This window comes from Macaca thibetana, chromosome 6, assembly GCF_024542745.1.
Source record: "Macaca thibetana thibetana isolate TM-01 chromosome 6, ASM2454274v1, whole genome shotgun sequence".
Classification (NCBI taxonomy): Eukaryota; Metazoa; Chordata; class Mammalia; order Primates; family Cercopithecidae; genus Macaca; species Macaca thibetana.
This window is the reverse complement of record NC_065583.1, coordinates 56506557-56520201: the sequence shown is the minus strand read 5'-3', so window position 1 is coordinate 56520201 and position 13645 is coordinate 56506557. Positions and strand designations below refer to the sequence as shown.

Here is a 13645-nt window from a genome sequence, read left to right as displayed (position 1 = left end):
TCTAGTATTTTTAGGGTCAAACCTAAGGTTTACAGCTAACGAAGCCATTTTCTTTAACAGTATCAAAATAGATCTTTTCAAATGTGTAAGAAATGTCACCTGAAAGGCACTTGAAAAAATTTTAACTGTCCAAAAGAAATATTAGACGTTAATAATATTTTATGTCCTAATTAAGATGTACATGTGACTTTGTAGTGAAAAATTCTGGCCAAAGGTTAATTAGAAATGATAAAGATAGCTGTCATATTCTCTTTTTAAAAATTCATCATTCTTAACCATTCCTTGTCCAGCAATTCTGAGTCCTAAAGAATAAAACATATAGTTATTCCACTAAGAATGATCCAAGCAACTCCTAATGCCACATGTCACCATTCTATGTGCTTGAAATAAATAAATAAAATATGGTCTTTACTTTGAGAAATGAAAGCAAAAAGCTTTGGGAAGCTTAACTGCTTATCCCCTTCAATTCAGCTGAGTTACATGTCTTCTGAAAAAATCTTGTTTGAAATAGAAAAAGGCATTTGACTGGGTTAAATGATGTTATTTGGGAATTTTGTAAGTGCTGCAGGGTGAGAACACATATTGTTGATTTTAAATGAAAAGAGCCTTTTCCAAACTACAACCTAGTTCTGGCCCCTACCCCCGCCCCTTTCTGCGTCAATCAATTGCCCCCAGGCTTCTTATAGTAAAAATCATGTGTTAACAGTAGGTGAATTTCAATGGCTCTCATAATTACGTTTATGTTTCTTCAAAATATCTGATGGACTGCAACTTTACCCTCCCTCTGCAAAGAGATTATGTATTTGCATGCTCCATCTTAACACCATTTGAGTGCACGGTCATCATCAATACCTAGCTTAGCTTATTTGAGGGAAACAATGCCATCCCTCAGGCTTTTGTTCTCCTGTGTGCTTGGATCTATAAGAAATAAAATGGTGCAGCAGTCAGGAGGAGGAACCCCTTATTAGACGGCTGTTGCTCTGCTCAGGAGAACCCATTGGAAACTCGACTGGGTGATCTCACAGGAAGCTCTCTGTGTGCCAGGGCTTCTCAGCTACATTTTCTCTAACAGCTTTGTGGAATATTAGAATTCTTTTCATTTTTGGTAAGAGAAAACTGGCTCAGAATATACACTATTGGGCCACATGTGGGCTTGTATTATACAACCTGATCTAAAGTCTTAAAACCAATACTAAAAGATGAGGGTAGAATAAAACATTTTGCACTTATTTTAGGTAAATGAGACTCAAGACATTTTTCTCCCCAGGCATATATTTGCTGTATATCCAGGTATAAAAATCTAAGGTTATTTTTAATATTTAAACTTTGCTTCAGAAGATATAAGAAAATATACCTATATTTAAAAACAAACCAATCACTACATCTATGCATTTTAACCATTTTTATTGAGAAAGTTTTCTGTGCATAATAGCTTATCATGATGTTGGTGCTTTGCTGAGGCTTCAGAAATTGTTAGTGCCAGTTCCAATTTGCTTAGTTCATTTACTTTGCACCTAAGTTGTAAATTAATCATTGCTGGTAACATCAATTTAGTTGTAATTAATCATAGAGGGAGGAGTAAAGCAGTCGGATTGGTGCCAGCCATATTAACTGCTTTATCTGATTGCTCTTGTGTAATTTTCCAGCACTTTGATGAATATACAGGCAAGAAATACTTTGGGAGCTTGCAAGAATATTCATATTATATTTGGAAATATACTTGAAAGCACTATAAATAGTTGATTGCTGCTTTACCTGAAGATTTTTTTTGTGGCTATTAGAGAAATAACTTTTACACATTGTGTGCGCACGCACACACACACACACACACACACACTCTCTCTCTCTATACCCTTGCTTTGGATAAATGATATGTTGATGCTTTCAGAGCTGGTGAAGCTAAAAATGGAGATTTATTTGAAGTCTTGGCTGGACGTTCAAGGTTAGAGAAGAGCGGATACCAACAAATACAAGTATTGATGTTTCCTATGCAGTTTCCTCTTGTCAAATAAATATTTAGGGGGAAATACCATTCTCATTTGCAAATATGTAATACTTTCTATTCATTGACTAAATACATTGATTTTTACACTATTATAATAAGAGTATACACGTAACTTTATTGATAACTAATAGAATTTTAGGTGATTTACAACAGACAAATGACACACTGATATAAAAGGAATAATATACTAAAAATAACATATTTTACAGTTTCCGTGAATTATGTCTTATAACTGCCCATCCATTGTATGAAGCCATTCATTGCTTTAAATTGAGGACAAATTCCACCTACAACATAGATGTCATTGCTTAGCATGGAGTTTCAAGCTGTATTTTTCAGGCCACGGCAAAACGATAGTTCTGAAAGCTGGCCTTTGCATGCATTCTTGTGAAAGCAGGGGGAAGTCTATGAAATTCTGCCTTCTGGCTCCTCATTGGTCTCCATGGCAGGGTGGCTGAAATGGTCTCATGCTGGGTGTTCTGGGCTCGTGCTCCCTGCAGGTGACTAGTCCTGCTGGGTCCCTTTGGGCATAGCACTGGCATATACTTCTGAAGTTCAAGGTTCCCGTCTTGACTCTGGTCATAAGATCCCTGTACTTTATAGCCTCCTTAGCACTACCTCAGTCTTTTCCAGGTCCACAAGTTTTCTCTGTACTTTTCTGTCCTCCTATTGGAACGTGTAGGAATATCTGGATCCCCAGCATACAATAAACAGGCTGGAAGATATGGTGCTATCTTAAGTCCACTGCTGAGACAGATTCCTGTTGTTGTGGCACTATGATGAACGTGGGAATTCTCTTAGAGATGTAAATGTTCTCAGGCTACGCCCAAAGAAACGAACCAAGCGAGAACATCTGCCCTGGAATTTCCTTTGAGTTTTGACCTCCCAGAGCCAGAGAGGAAACTCACCTCTAAAATCTCACTCTTCTCTTTATTTTCTTTCTTCCCTTGGCTCTTCCCAGTCCCAGGCTCTTCCCAGATAGTGTCCTTCTCCTTTGACTTCCTGTTTTATAGGAATTTCCCCTTGGTCACATTCTCCCATTGTCTCTAGGCTATGGATGGTAGTAAAACTTTATGGTCCGAGTTTCCCCAGTTTGGCATTTACTATGTAGACCAATATTTTAGTATTTAGAAAAGCTTTCTGTCTCTTACTTCTCTGCATCCAGTCAATAACTGGAGGAGTAGGAGTGGGAGGGAGTACCCTTGAATAGGAGCAAAATCCCTTCTAGGAATACTTCCCTAGGGAAAGGATACACTTCAAAATATGACAAAGGTATGTAGTAAAAGACAAGCCTTTATCTACCCGTGTCTCTCAGGCAGTCAGCTACTCTTGACAGAAATAATTCCTTCTTGTGTCTTGTATCTTCACTTCCCAGAGGTGCTCTATGCCTTTACATGTTCATATATGTACTTTTTATTTTTAAGACAGTTTGTAACATACTGTGCACACTCTTCTGTATCTTCCATTTTTTTACTTAATATTTATTTATCAATATGAATCACTATCCATAGAGCAGTCTCATCCTTTGTAATGGCTGCATAGTATTCAAATATAATGAAGTAAGATGATTTACCTAACCAGACCCCAACTGGTTTTTTCTAGTTTTTTTTTTTTTTTCTTACAAACAATGCTGTAATGAATATCCTTCAATATATATTATTTTGAATATGTTCAGGTTAATCTGTAGAATAAATTTTTAGAAGTAAAATTGCTGGGTCAAATATATTTTTTATTTTGATAGATATGGCCAAATTCTTTGCAACAGAATTGTTCTGACTTACAGTCTTATCAACATAAACAGGAATGTCTGTTTCCCTTTGCCTTTACTAAGAGATTGTAACTTTATTTTTGAGAGTGAGAGGTAAAAAATGGTGTCTCACAGCTTTCATTTGCATCTATCTTGTTATGAGTGAAGTTGAATGTTGTATAAGTTTTTAAGAGCCTTTTGAATTTTCATTTGTTCTTATTCTCTTTTTATCTGTTGATTTAGTAATATTTTCTTTTTTTCTCGAGACAGTGTCTTGCTCTATCGCTCAGGTTAGAATGCAGTAGCAAGATCTCGGCTCACTGCAACCTCCACCTCCCAGGTTCAAGCAATTCTCATGCCTCAGCCTCCAGAGTAACTGGAACTACAGGCACCCACCACCATGCCCTGCTAATTTTTGTATTTTTGATAGAGTCAAGGTTGGGCAGGATGATCTCGAACTCCTGACCTCAAGTGATCTGCCCACCTCGGCCTCCCAAAGTGCTGGGATTACAGGCCTGAGCCACTGTGTCCGGATGATTTAGTAATTTTTTAGGAACTCTTTATGAATTAATAATATTGGCTCTTAATTTTGGGTATGCCATTTTACTTTTAAAAATTAGTTTGTCATTTGTCTTTTAGCTTGTTTATAATGTATTTTTATATGCAGAAAATTTTTGTTATGTAGTCTGATTAATCAGTTATCTATTCTTTCTTAGTTTTGTGGCATATTAGAAAAGACTGTACAACTCTGAGACTATAAAAATAATTCTCCCAAGCTATTCACACTTCTATAGTATCATTTTTTATGTTTAAATATTTAATTCATCTGGGATTTACTTTGGTGGAAGGGGCAAGATAGGGATTGAATTTTTTTCTAGATGGTTACCGAGTTGTATCACACCATTCATTGAATAATCCATCCAATCCATTTACCTTATTTGAAATATAAATTTTATTATAGTATATATACTATGATATAACATAGTAACATGTCATGTATTATATGGTATAATAATATATAGTGTTTATTTTTGATTTTCTAGTCATTTTTCGATCAGTCTCTATAGTCGTTTACCAGTATGACATAACTTTAAATATTCGTGTAATTTGTTGAAGAAAGTATAAACTTGTTTTTTTTTTTTTTTTTTTGGTTTATGATATTGCGTTCTGAACTTAAGTGATTAAAACAAGTAACTAGAGGAAGTCATACTTCACCTGGAAAGAAATTACAAATGACAATAATATTCTCAAAGAAGAAAATTATAACACAGAACCAACTTAGAAATTAGTCTCATACGTACATATCATTGCTACACAGTGAGCACATAGCTCATGTCAGAAGTTGTCAGAGAGGTCTGACAAATATCAGTGTCTACTGTGGCATTTAAGAGAACAGCAACTTGGCAACTGAAATGCTGTTTTAACAGGTACAATCTTTCCTCTTGGAAGTGTACTCCTGATGTTGATTTTCTTACCTGAGTAATGTGACTTACACTAGTGACTCTTAATTAGATCGAGTCAGAGACTAAGTAGCCAGAAGAATTTAGCACAGACATTAATCCTCTCTGGAGAATATTAGCCTGAGGCTGACAGATTTAGAAACAAGGTCAAATTCAGTGAAACATATTAGTAATACCAAGGTAAAACAGAGAGATTTCGCTTTCTGGAGAAAACAGTATTACCACTGTATACCATACTATAATCAGCTCTTTTTTGAAATCAATCAAAGTTTTTATATCACATTTAGGTACAAAATAGTATACACCTACAAATGTGCACAGTACAACTCTGTGTTTGAAGTGAAATGTGAAGTCCTCCCTTCCAGAGAGGGCACCCAGAAAGAGCACCGTGAGCACATTTTCTTGACCACTGTTTCAGAATTCATCTATGAGAGATTTTTTATTTTTTGTTTCATTCGTTTTGTTTCGCATCTTGATTATATTACTTAGTTTGTGGTGGATTTCTTCCCATGTCAACACATGGCTTTTTCATTTGTGTTAAATTTTGCATTAACAATTTTCTCTTTATAAAATTCATTATCAGTATTATAATTCTAAATTATAGAAATAAATTCTTATCACTAATTCAGCAAAACAAAGCTACAGTTAATGAAATAGAAAATAACTCTGAAAATTTTATTTTCATTCATCAAATGTGCAAAAATATGGAGAAATGGACATACGAATACATTTCTGCATTTCTTTTTGGGTAGTAATATAGTTATACCTTTTATAAAATAGAGAGCTCCCTGTTATTTGGCTGAGCCATCCCATTTTTGAGCATTAGTACTACATAGATTAAAGCCCCAGAATTCAAGGGCATATGTTGCAAGGCTTTGTATAGCAAAACTCTTCAGTGTAGAAAAAAACTGGAAATGATCTGAGGGTCCATCCATTATGTAATGATTGAATATATCACAGTCAACAACGATACAAAATAGTAAACTGAGATTTGAAAAGATAGGTTTGTGCTATAACTATTGAACTAGGTAGATTTTTAGGGTGGACTTTTGAGAATAGTAACAAAAAATGTAGTATGGTATGAAATTATTTTTCATTTCCTGTGAAAAAATCAAGAAACATACACACACACACACATGCACAAATGATGTATTAGCCTAGTAAAATTGCCTATATCAATAGTGATATGACTATTATTAGTGATATGATTTGGTGATGTGATTACATTTTCCTTTACAATAATTTGCATACCATGATAAACAATTATGTATTACTGTTGTTATTTTTAAAAGTGAACAAAGTCTGTAATGCCAGCACTTTGGGAGGCTGAGGCGGGTGGATCACAAGATCAGCAGTTCAAGACCAGCCTGGCCAAGATGGTGAAACCCTGTCTGTACTAAAAATACAAAAATTAGCTGGGCGTGGTGGTGGCTGCCTGTAATCCTAGCTACTCGGGAGGCTGAGGCAGAGAATTGCTTGAACCTGGGAGGCAGAGGTTGCAGTGAGCTGAGATCACGCCACTGCACTCCAGCCTGGGCAACAGATCGAGACTCCATCTCAAAAAAAAAAAAAAAAAGTGAACAAAGAACACTTAGTATGGAAAAATATATGATTGGGATAACCAAGTTTTATAGAAAATACCTTTCTCTCTATTGTCATTTAAAGTTTAATAATTTTTGGCTGGGCACTGAGATCCGGCCACTGCACTCCAGCCTGGGCGACAGAGCAAGACTCTGTCTCACAAAAACTAAAAATAAAAAAAAAAAGTTTAATAATTTTTAAAAGGAGAAATTTTGAATGTTGGTAATCATATTCTGAGTATCAGAAATAATAATGGGGTACTATATAATGCTCACTAATATATTGCTTTTTGTTTGTTTAGGGATCTGGAATCTTACATTGGTTTCTTTTTTTAAATTATTTTTTATTTCTATTTTGTTTATTTTTTTATTATTATACTTTAAGTTCTAGGTTACATGTGCACAACGTGTAGGTTTGTTACATATGTATACATGTGCCATGTTGGTGTGCTGCAACCATTAGGAGATATACCTAATGTAAATGATGAGTTAATCGGTGCAGCACATTGGTTTATCACTTCTTTCCATAAAATCCCTGAAAGAGAGAGGACTTCAAAGAAGGCTAAGGAAAATAGCACCTGAGTTCACCTTACCACCCAGAGCCTTCCTTTTGCCTGATCCGATGGAAGTCTAGAGAGCAGAGCCAAAGCAGCCTTAACACAGGCCATTATAACTTTTCATTTTTTTCTTTTTAATTTCTTTTTGAGAGATAGGATCTCATTTTGTCACCCAGGCTGCAGTGCAGTGGCAATCATAGCTCATTGTAACCTTGAATTCCTGGGCTTAAGGGATTCTCCTGCCTTAGCCTCCTGAGGAGCTGGGATTACAGTCATACACCACCATGCTCAGCTAATTAATACTTTTTTTTGTAAGAGATGGGGTCTCACTATGTTGCCCAGGCTGACCTTGAATGCCTGGGCTGAAGCAGTGCTCCCATCTCGACCTTCCAAAGTGTTGGGATTACAGGCATGAGCCACCTATTATGACATTTCTAAGTCTATAGGAGAGCATCAAGACTTAGCACTGTAATAGTACAAAAATGTGTCTTTGCCAGAATAAAGGAAACAGGACTAGAGGAGGGCACCATATAGGTTTATTTATACTTCTAGTGTTTCATCCACTGGAAAGCATGGCTGAACAGTGTCTCGATATTTATTTTATCAGATCAGTACTCTCACCTTTTGGAAGATGAGTTTCTTGCCCTTGATGCCCACCCATGCTCGAGCAAGAAAGAGGAAAAGAAAGATAGGACTTCTATTGCTTAGATGATTCAGGTTAAAAACTAAACATAAAAGGATATCATCTATTAAAAATTGAAAGCAATAATTGATAAGAGATGGAAATTAATCTTCAACTACTTTTTGAAACTTTGGGAGTTCATGAAAATAAGAGCCATATTTTTTTCCAGGCACTTTTTGGTTTCTCAAACCATCTGTGCTTCAAGGAGAATTTAGTTCATATGTCTTTAATTAATTTACACTTAACTCATCAAAATGTTGACTTGTTATTCCAGCTATTTGATGTCTCAGAAATCATACACACATTTTAATATATGTTCAAAAGTCTTTCCCTCTTTTGGATAAGGCAGTCATCATTAGCTAGCAGTAAACAGAACCTGGAAGAGCTTAAGTCTGATTCCAAATGAAAAACTAAGGAAATTCCAAGGGGTTTGAAACTTGGCAAACTACTTTTTACACACATGGTTACAAAATCATTAAAGTGATAAACACGAGAAATGACCAAAAGACATCAAAATCACCACAAGCATAAACAGAGTCTCTAGAAAGCAAAGACATTACTCAGGAGATTGAAATACATATCATATTAAGTCTATGTGCCTTAAAGGAAAGAACGCCAAGGTCAGCACAAACAGCCCCACAACAGCCAACCTGTATTAAATATTGTGCAGAAACCAGTAGGCTAATGTTTCCATGAAAAAGGGCAAATGATATTCTGCAGAAGTTTTGATGACCTCATGACCTTCTTTCCTTTTAGATAAAACATACTAAACACACATATCCCTTAAAAAGCTCCTACATGTTTATATACATAGGCTGGAGGTAACGTTTCTTTTCCCCTGGATTGGATATGTTTTTAGACCAGAATATTTGAATAAAATCTATCATGGATTAATGTTTGATTGTCTAGTTTTACACCTAGCTTAGAGCTTAAAGCATGAATTAAATCTGAACCAATTCTCATGATACATAAGCACAGACTTTTATAGCCGTTTGATCCAGGAACCAGGTGTTTCCTTATTGAAGACAGGAAGGAGTTCAGAAACTGCAAACTACATAAGGTGTTCTGGGGTCAAATCCCATGCTAGGACCAAAGGAACCAATTCATGTCCAAGAATGGAGTGTAGAGCAAAGCAGAGGATTCAAGATTCAGATAAATGGATCAATAAAAACACTGAATAGAAATGAGTCAACAGGCACATGAAATAGAAGTGGATCAATGGGAACATGAAGCTGGAGGAATTGGAGCAAGCAAGAGTTAGGAAAATGGTCTGTGGTCCTGTGGGGAGTAGAGAGGGCCAGAGACCTAACTAGAGGTAGAAGAAAGGCCACTTCGGGGTAATTCTCACAATTGCAAAACTCCTTGAATAGTTTGATTTGCTTTAAGTCCAGGGATAAACCCAGAAAGTAACAGAATTATCAGGGACAGAAGGAAACATAGTAGTCATCTCAAATCTCAACCATGTTTGTAAATTCTGATCCTTCTCATTTTTATGAATATGAATGTTTGTGTACCCACCTGGTTGGGTAAATTTTTTTTTTCTTTTTTTTTCTGAGACGGAGTCTCGCTCTGCCGCCCAGGCTGGAGTGCAGTGGCGTGATCTAGGCTCACTGCAAGCTCCGCCTCCCGGGTTCACGCCATTCTCTTGCCTCAGCCTCCCGAGTAGCTGGGACTACAGGCGTCCGCCACCTCGCCCGGCTAGTTTTTTGTATTTTTTAGTAGAGATGAGGTTTCACCGTGTTAGCCAGAATGGTCTCGATCTCCCGATCTCGTGATCCGCCCGTCTCGGCCTCCCAAAGTGCTGGGATTACAGGCTTGAGCCACCGCGCCCGGCGATGGGTAACATTTTTACCTAGCTATACCCTAGCTAGTGTCTGAGCTAGGATGAGCAGCCAGAGGGTCTCTCCTTATTTCTGGTCCACCATTCTTTTTACTTTACCACATCCCAAGCTAGCTAATCATTTCCTTTTGCTTTTCTTTCTGTTCCTACCCCTCCTCCTTCTATTTTCTTTTCTCTTCCCTTTTTTTTTTTTTTTGGCTTTCATTGCCTCATTCACTCCCACTCTAACTCAAGATTGAAGAGTAGAAGTGACAAAATATCATGCTCAAAGATCAACTGGAATTATTTTCAGAGGGGTCACAGCGAAGCATGTTTGTTTTGTGAAGTTCAAGCTTATTTTCAGCATATGGGTTCAAAGCTGTAAACCAACCTTGAACCTTGGGAGCTGTGAGTTGACAAGATGGGACAGTATGTCAAAGAAAATAGGTTCAGAAGACTTGCAGAATGTCAGTTCTCTTTTAAAAAGAACATTTTGGTGAATTAAGTGTAAATGAGTCAGGAAACACACGGATTTTATTTCCCTTGCCATATGCGTGGGTTTAAAAATTAATGGAAAAATGTTCTTGGCACAACATGTTTTGAATTTTATTTGCCTTTTTTCTCTTATAATCTCTGGAAGATGGAAGCTGAGGAATGACGAAGACAACGGAATCAACGGCAATTGTGAGTTTTACATGTTTATATAACACATGACACTTAGACTGAGCGGTAAGAACATCCAGTCTGAGAGCTTCCATTCTGAAAGCATTATATTTTTAGTGTTTGACCTCATTACATTACTGAAAGAAATATCCTAACAGGTATTTATCTGAATTAATTGTGTGGAAATCAGGGGCTGGGCTGTGAGGAATCTTTTACTGTAGGGAGTGTGATGCTTGACTAAAGGTATGTAATTGGGCAATTAGAATAAAAGAGATAGTGAACTGCTTTAAATTTTTAAAGCTTTCAAAAAAATAAAATAAAACAACCCACCCGGTGATCTTTCATATATAACATTTTATCTGTCTCAGACATTTTACCTTGCAAAGTGTAACTAGGATCTTTGTAGCATATTGATTATTTCTATCAAGAAAAACAAACAAACAAAAAAGTCAGGATTCTCTAAGTCTTTTTAATTTTTTTCTTTTTGGCCAACTCGATGGGGGGGGGACATTTGACAATTATTCCATTGGCATTTTGGAGTACTTAGTCAAATTATCCTGTTTGTTGTAGAAATACTTGTAATTAGCTAAATAAATCTCAAATGTTTTCTATAGGCAGTTTCTAAAACATCCTTCTTCAAACTTGTATTTGTTCCCTGATTTGCCCAGGAACTTCCAAAAGAATATACAAGTTTAAGTAAACTGTCGTCTCTGCTAAGTTTGTGGTTTGGCTTTTAAAAACCCTAAAATGATTTAAATCAAACCATTTCAGACACTAGAATTGGAAGAAATCACAACAAAGCTATGCTTGTAATTTTATTAAAATGGTAGGTTGGTCAGGACAAAAATACTCAACTCTATTGAGTGCCAAGTTGGAGTGTACTTAGAATAGCCTGCCTATTGATGGGGCCAGGCCATGTCACACAGCAAGAGCGCTTTACATGGCATCAGCATAGCTGTCCTTCAATATGTGACTTTTTTTGCATGTTGTTCCATGTATTCTAAGTAGAAGGAAAACTGGGCTACATTTCAAAATTTAAATATGGTACATGAAAGGCTTTGTTCACATTTAATTAAATTACTGTTTATGTGCCATATGTTTAATCAGACACTGCTTCTATCCTAGATGGAGGTAATGGGTAGGAATGAGGCATAAAGGTTATTTTCCCCCTCTCCTTAAAGTAAAAGGTACAAATTGAGATGATTTTCTAAGAAATGCCATCACAATGACAAACTCATATGGCCACTGCTGTGACACAAGCCCTTAAATGATCACTTCATGGCTCATTAACTCTCAGAACTGTAAAGATAGGTAGGACCTTCAGCTCCAGAAGACAATACTTCAATTATTTTCAAGTGCAATTTTCCTCGGGTATACTGCCACACTGCCTTGCCAACACTGTTTTGTTTAGAATTTCAGATCAGGTTTATCTTTAAAGTTATTAATAAAAAAATAAAGAGACACTCACTCTTAATTTAAACATGCAAACTTAAATCATGAAAATGTAGATTTGATAATGTTTAATGCAACTTGAACTACAGACAAGTAGACACCTTTTAGGATCTCTCTGTTCAGGGGAAATAAAATTCACTTTGCGCATATGCCAAGTGTATGTGCGTTTGGAAGAGGAAGGAAGAACCATTTTTACCATATGAAGTGAGCATGTGTTTTTCTTCCTTTTGCTGCTCTGCTGTTTTTGCCATATTTTCTGAGTTCAAGTCTCTAATCAGTTGGTGGAAGTGTAGATTTAAAGACATTTATTTTGGAAAACATGTTCTGCTAAAAGTTGGTAGTAATGTAAGCCATTTAATTCGAAAATTGGCAGCTGAAACTAACACTACGCTCACATAAGCAACTACTCAAGTGTTTTAGTCTTAAGCATTTTGGAACACCAAAGGCCAGGACATTATTTTTGGGTCTGCACACGTCTGAAAGTGAAAGCATCACAGTCAGGGGCTTATCTCCAGTGCCACAAAATTGGAGCCTGAGGAAAACTCTTATGTGCCTCTCCTATTTGCAGTATATCCCACGTATACGAAAAGAGAGCTCCTCTCCTTTCACTTTGAAGGAAAATAAGAGGAAATATAAGAGTGCAATTCTTGGCCTCAGCAGTTGTCTTGGTGTGGCACTTGTGTGTGGGGAGGCGGGGTCAGGGGCTGATGTATTTTGTAGTGGGGACAGGCCAAGCAGTAGGGGAGGGAGGTAGAGAGGCCTCCTTTGAATGGGATACACATAGTGGGCTCAGATTAGGATGGGATCCCCCTTCAATTCTCCCCAAAGGGTGGGGCAAAGGAGTCACATGTAGTATCCTGGTTTGCTCAGTGAAAAGATGTCAGGATAGTGGTTAAAAAAAGCCTCTGAAACTATAGGGAATTAGCCATTTTTTAAAAAACATCTACCATAAACTAGGTACTGTTCCAGGCCTGTTACATAGATTTCTCATTTCACAAAATTCCTCAAGTAGATATTTTGTTGGGTGAATAATATAATGGATGAAAAAGCATGACGAGAATTTGGCCAACTTGTCAGTCATGCAACAAGGTGGTAGCACCTGGATTTGTGCAGCAGAGTCTGACCCCATTCACCATCTCTCTCTCTCTCATGATCCAGATAAAATGATGACATAAATTGTGGAGAAGCAAATCTGAGAGAGGAGAGAGGTAGGCCACGGGAAGGGAGAATAGATGAACAAAGTTATACTCTAGTTGAGTGGTGAATATTGCCATACTACTAATTAGATTATATTTCTCCTAAATCCTTGACATATGGTAGAGTAATGAATGCACACCATTTTAAAAACAATATTGTCATATTTCACAATGGCTGAAAATCTACCCTCCCCCAACAGGCATAGGCACATATTCATAGAGTCTTTTCTGCCAGCTAAGTACGACAGTTGTCCAGATCAGACAATTTTGAGTCATGCTCAGTGTCACCCTTTCCTTGACTTGTTGTGGCTCATTTTGCCACGATCCTTTCCTGTTTCCCCCCATTTCAGTGTAGGGTTCCGCAACCATTCTGTGCACAAGCCAGGAACCTAGAATTTATCAGATTCTTCCTTTCCTTTTATGCTCAATCCTTTACCCATTTCTGTCCATTTTCTCTCCAGAATATCTCTTGAATCTGTCTGCT

The 13645-nt window shown here is 36.9% G+C and overlaps 1 long non-coding RNA gene across 1 annotated transcript in view; it reads left to right on the top strand.

Moving 5' to 3' along the window:
* The window catches only part of LOC126957109 (uncharacterized), a 69867-nt gene extending 59180 nt beyond the window's left edge, over window positions 1–10687 (top strand). The window contains exon 3 of the long non-coding RNA XR_007726646.1: window positions 10491–10687. This is a non-coding gene — a long non-coding RNA (uncharacterized LOC126957109). The remainder of the gene's footprint in view (window positions 1–10490) is intronic.
* The last annotated feature ends 2958 nt before the right edge of the window (window positions 10688–13645 follow it).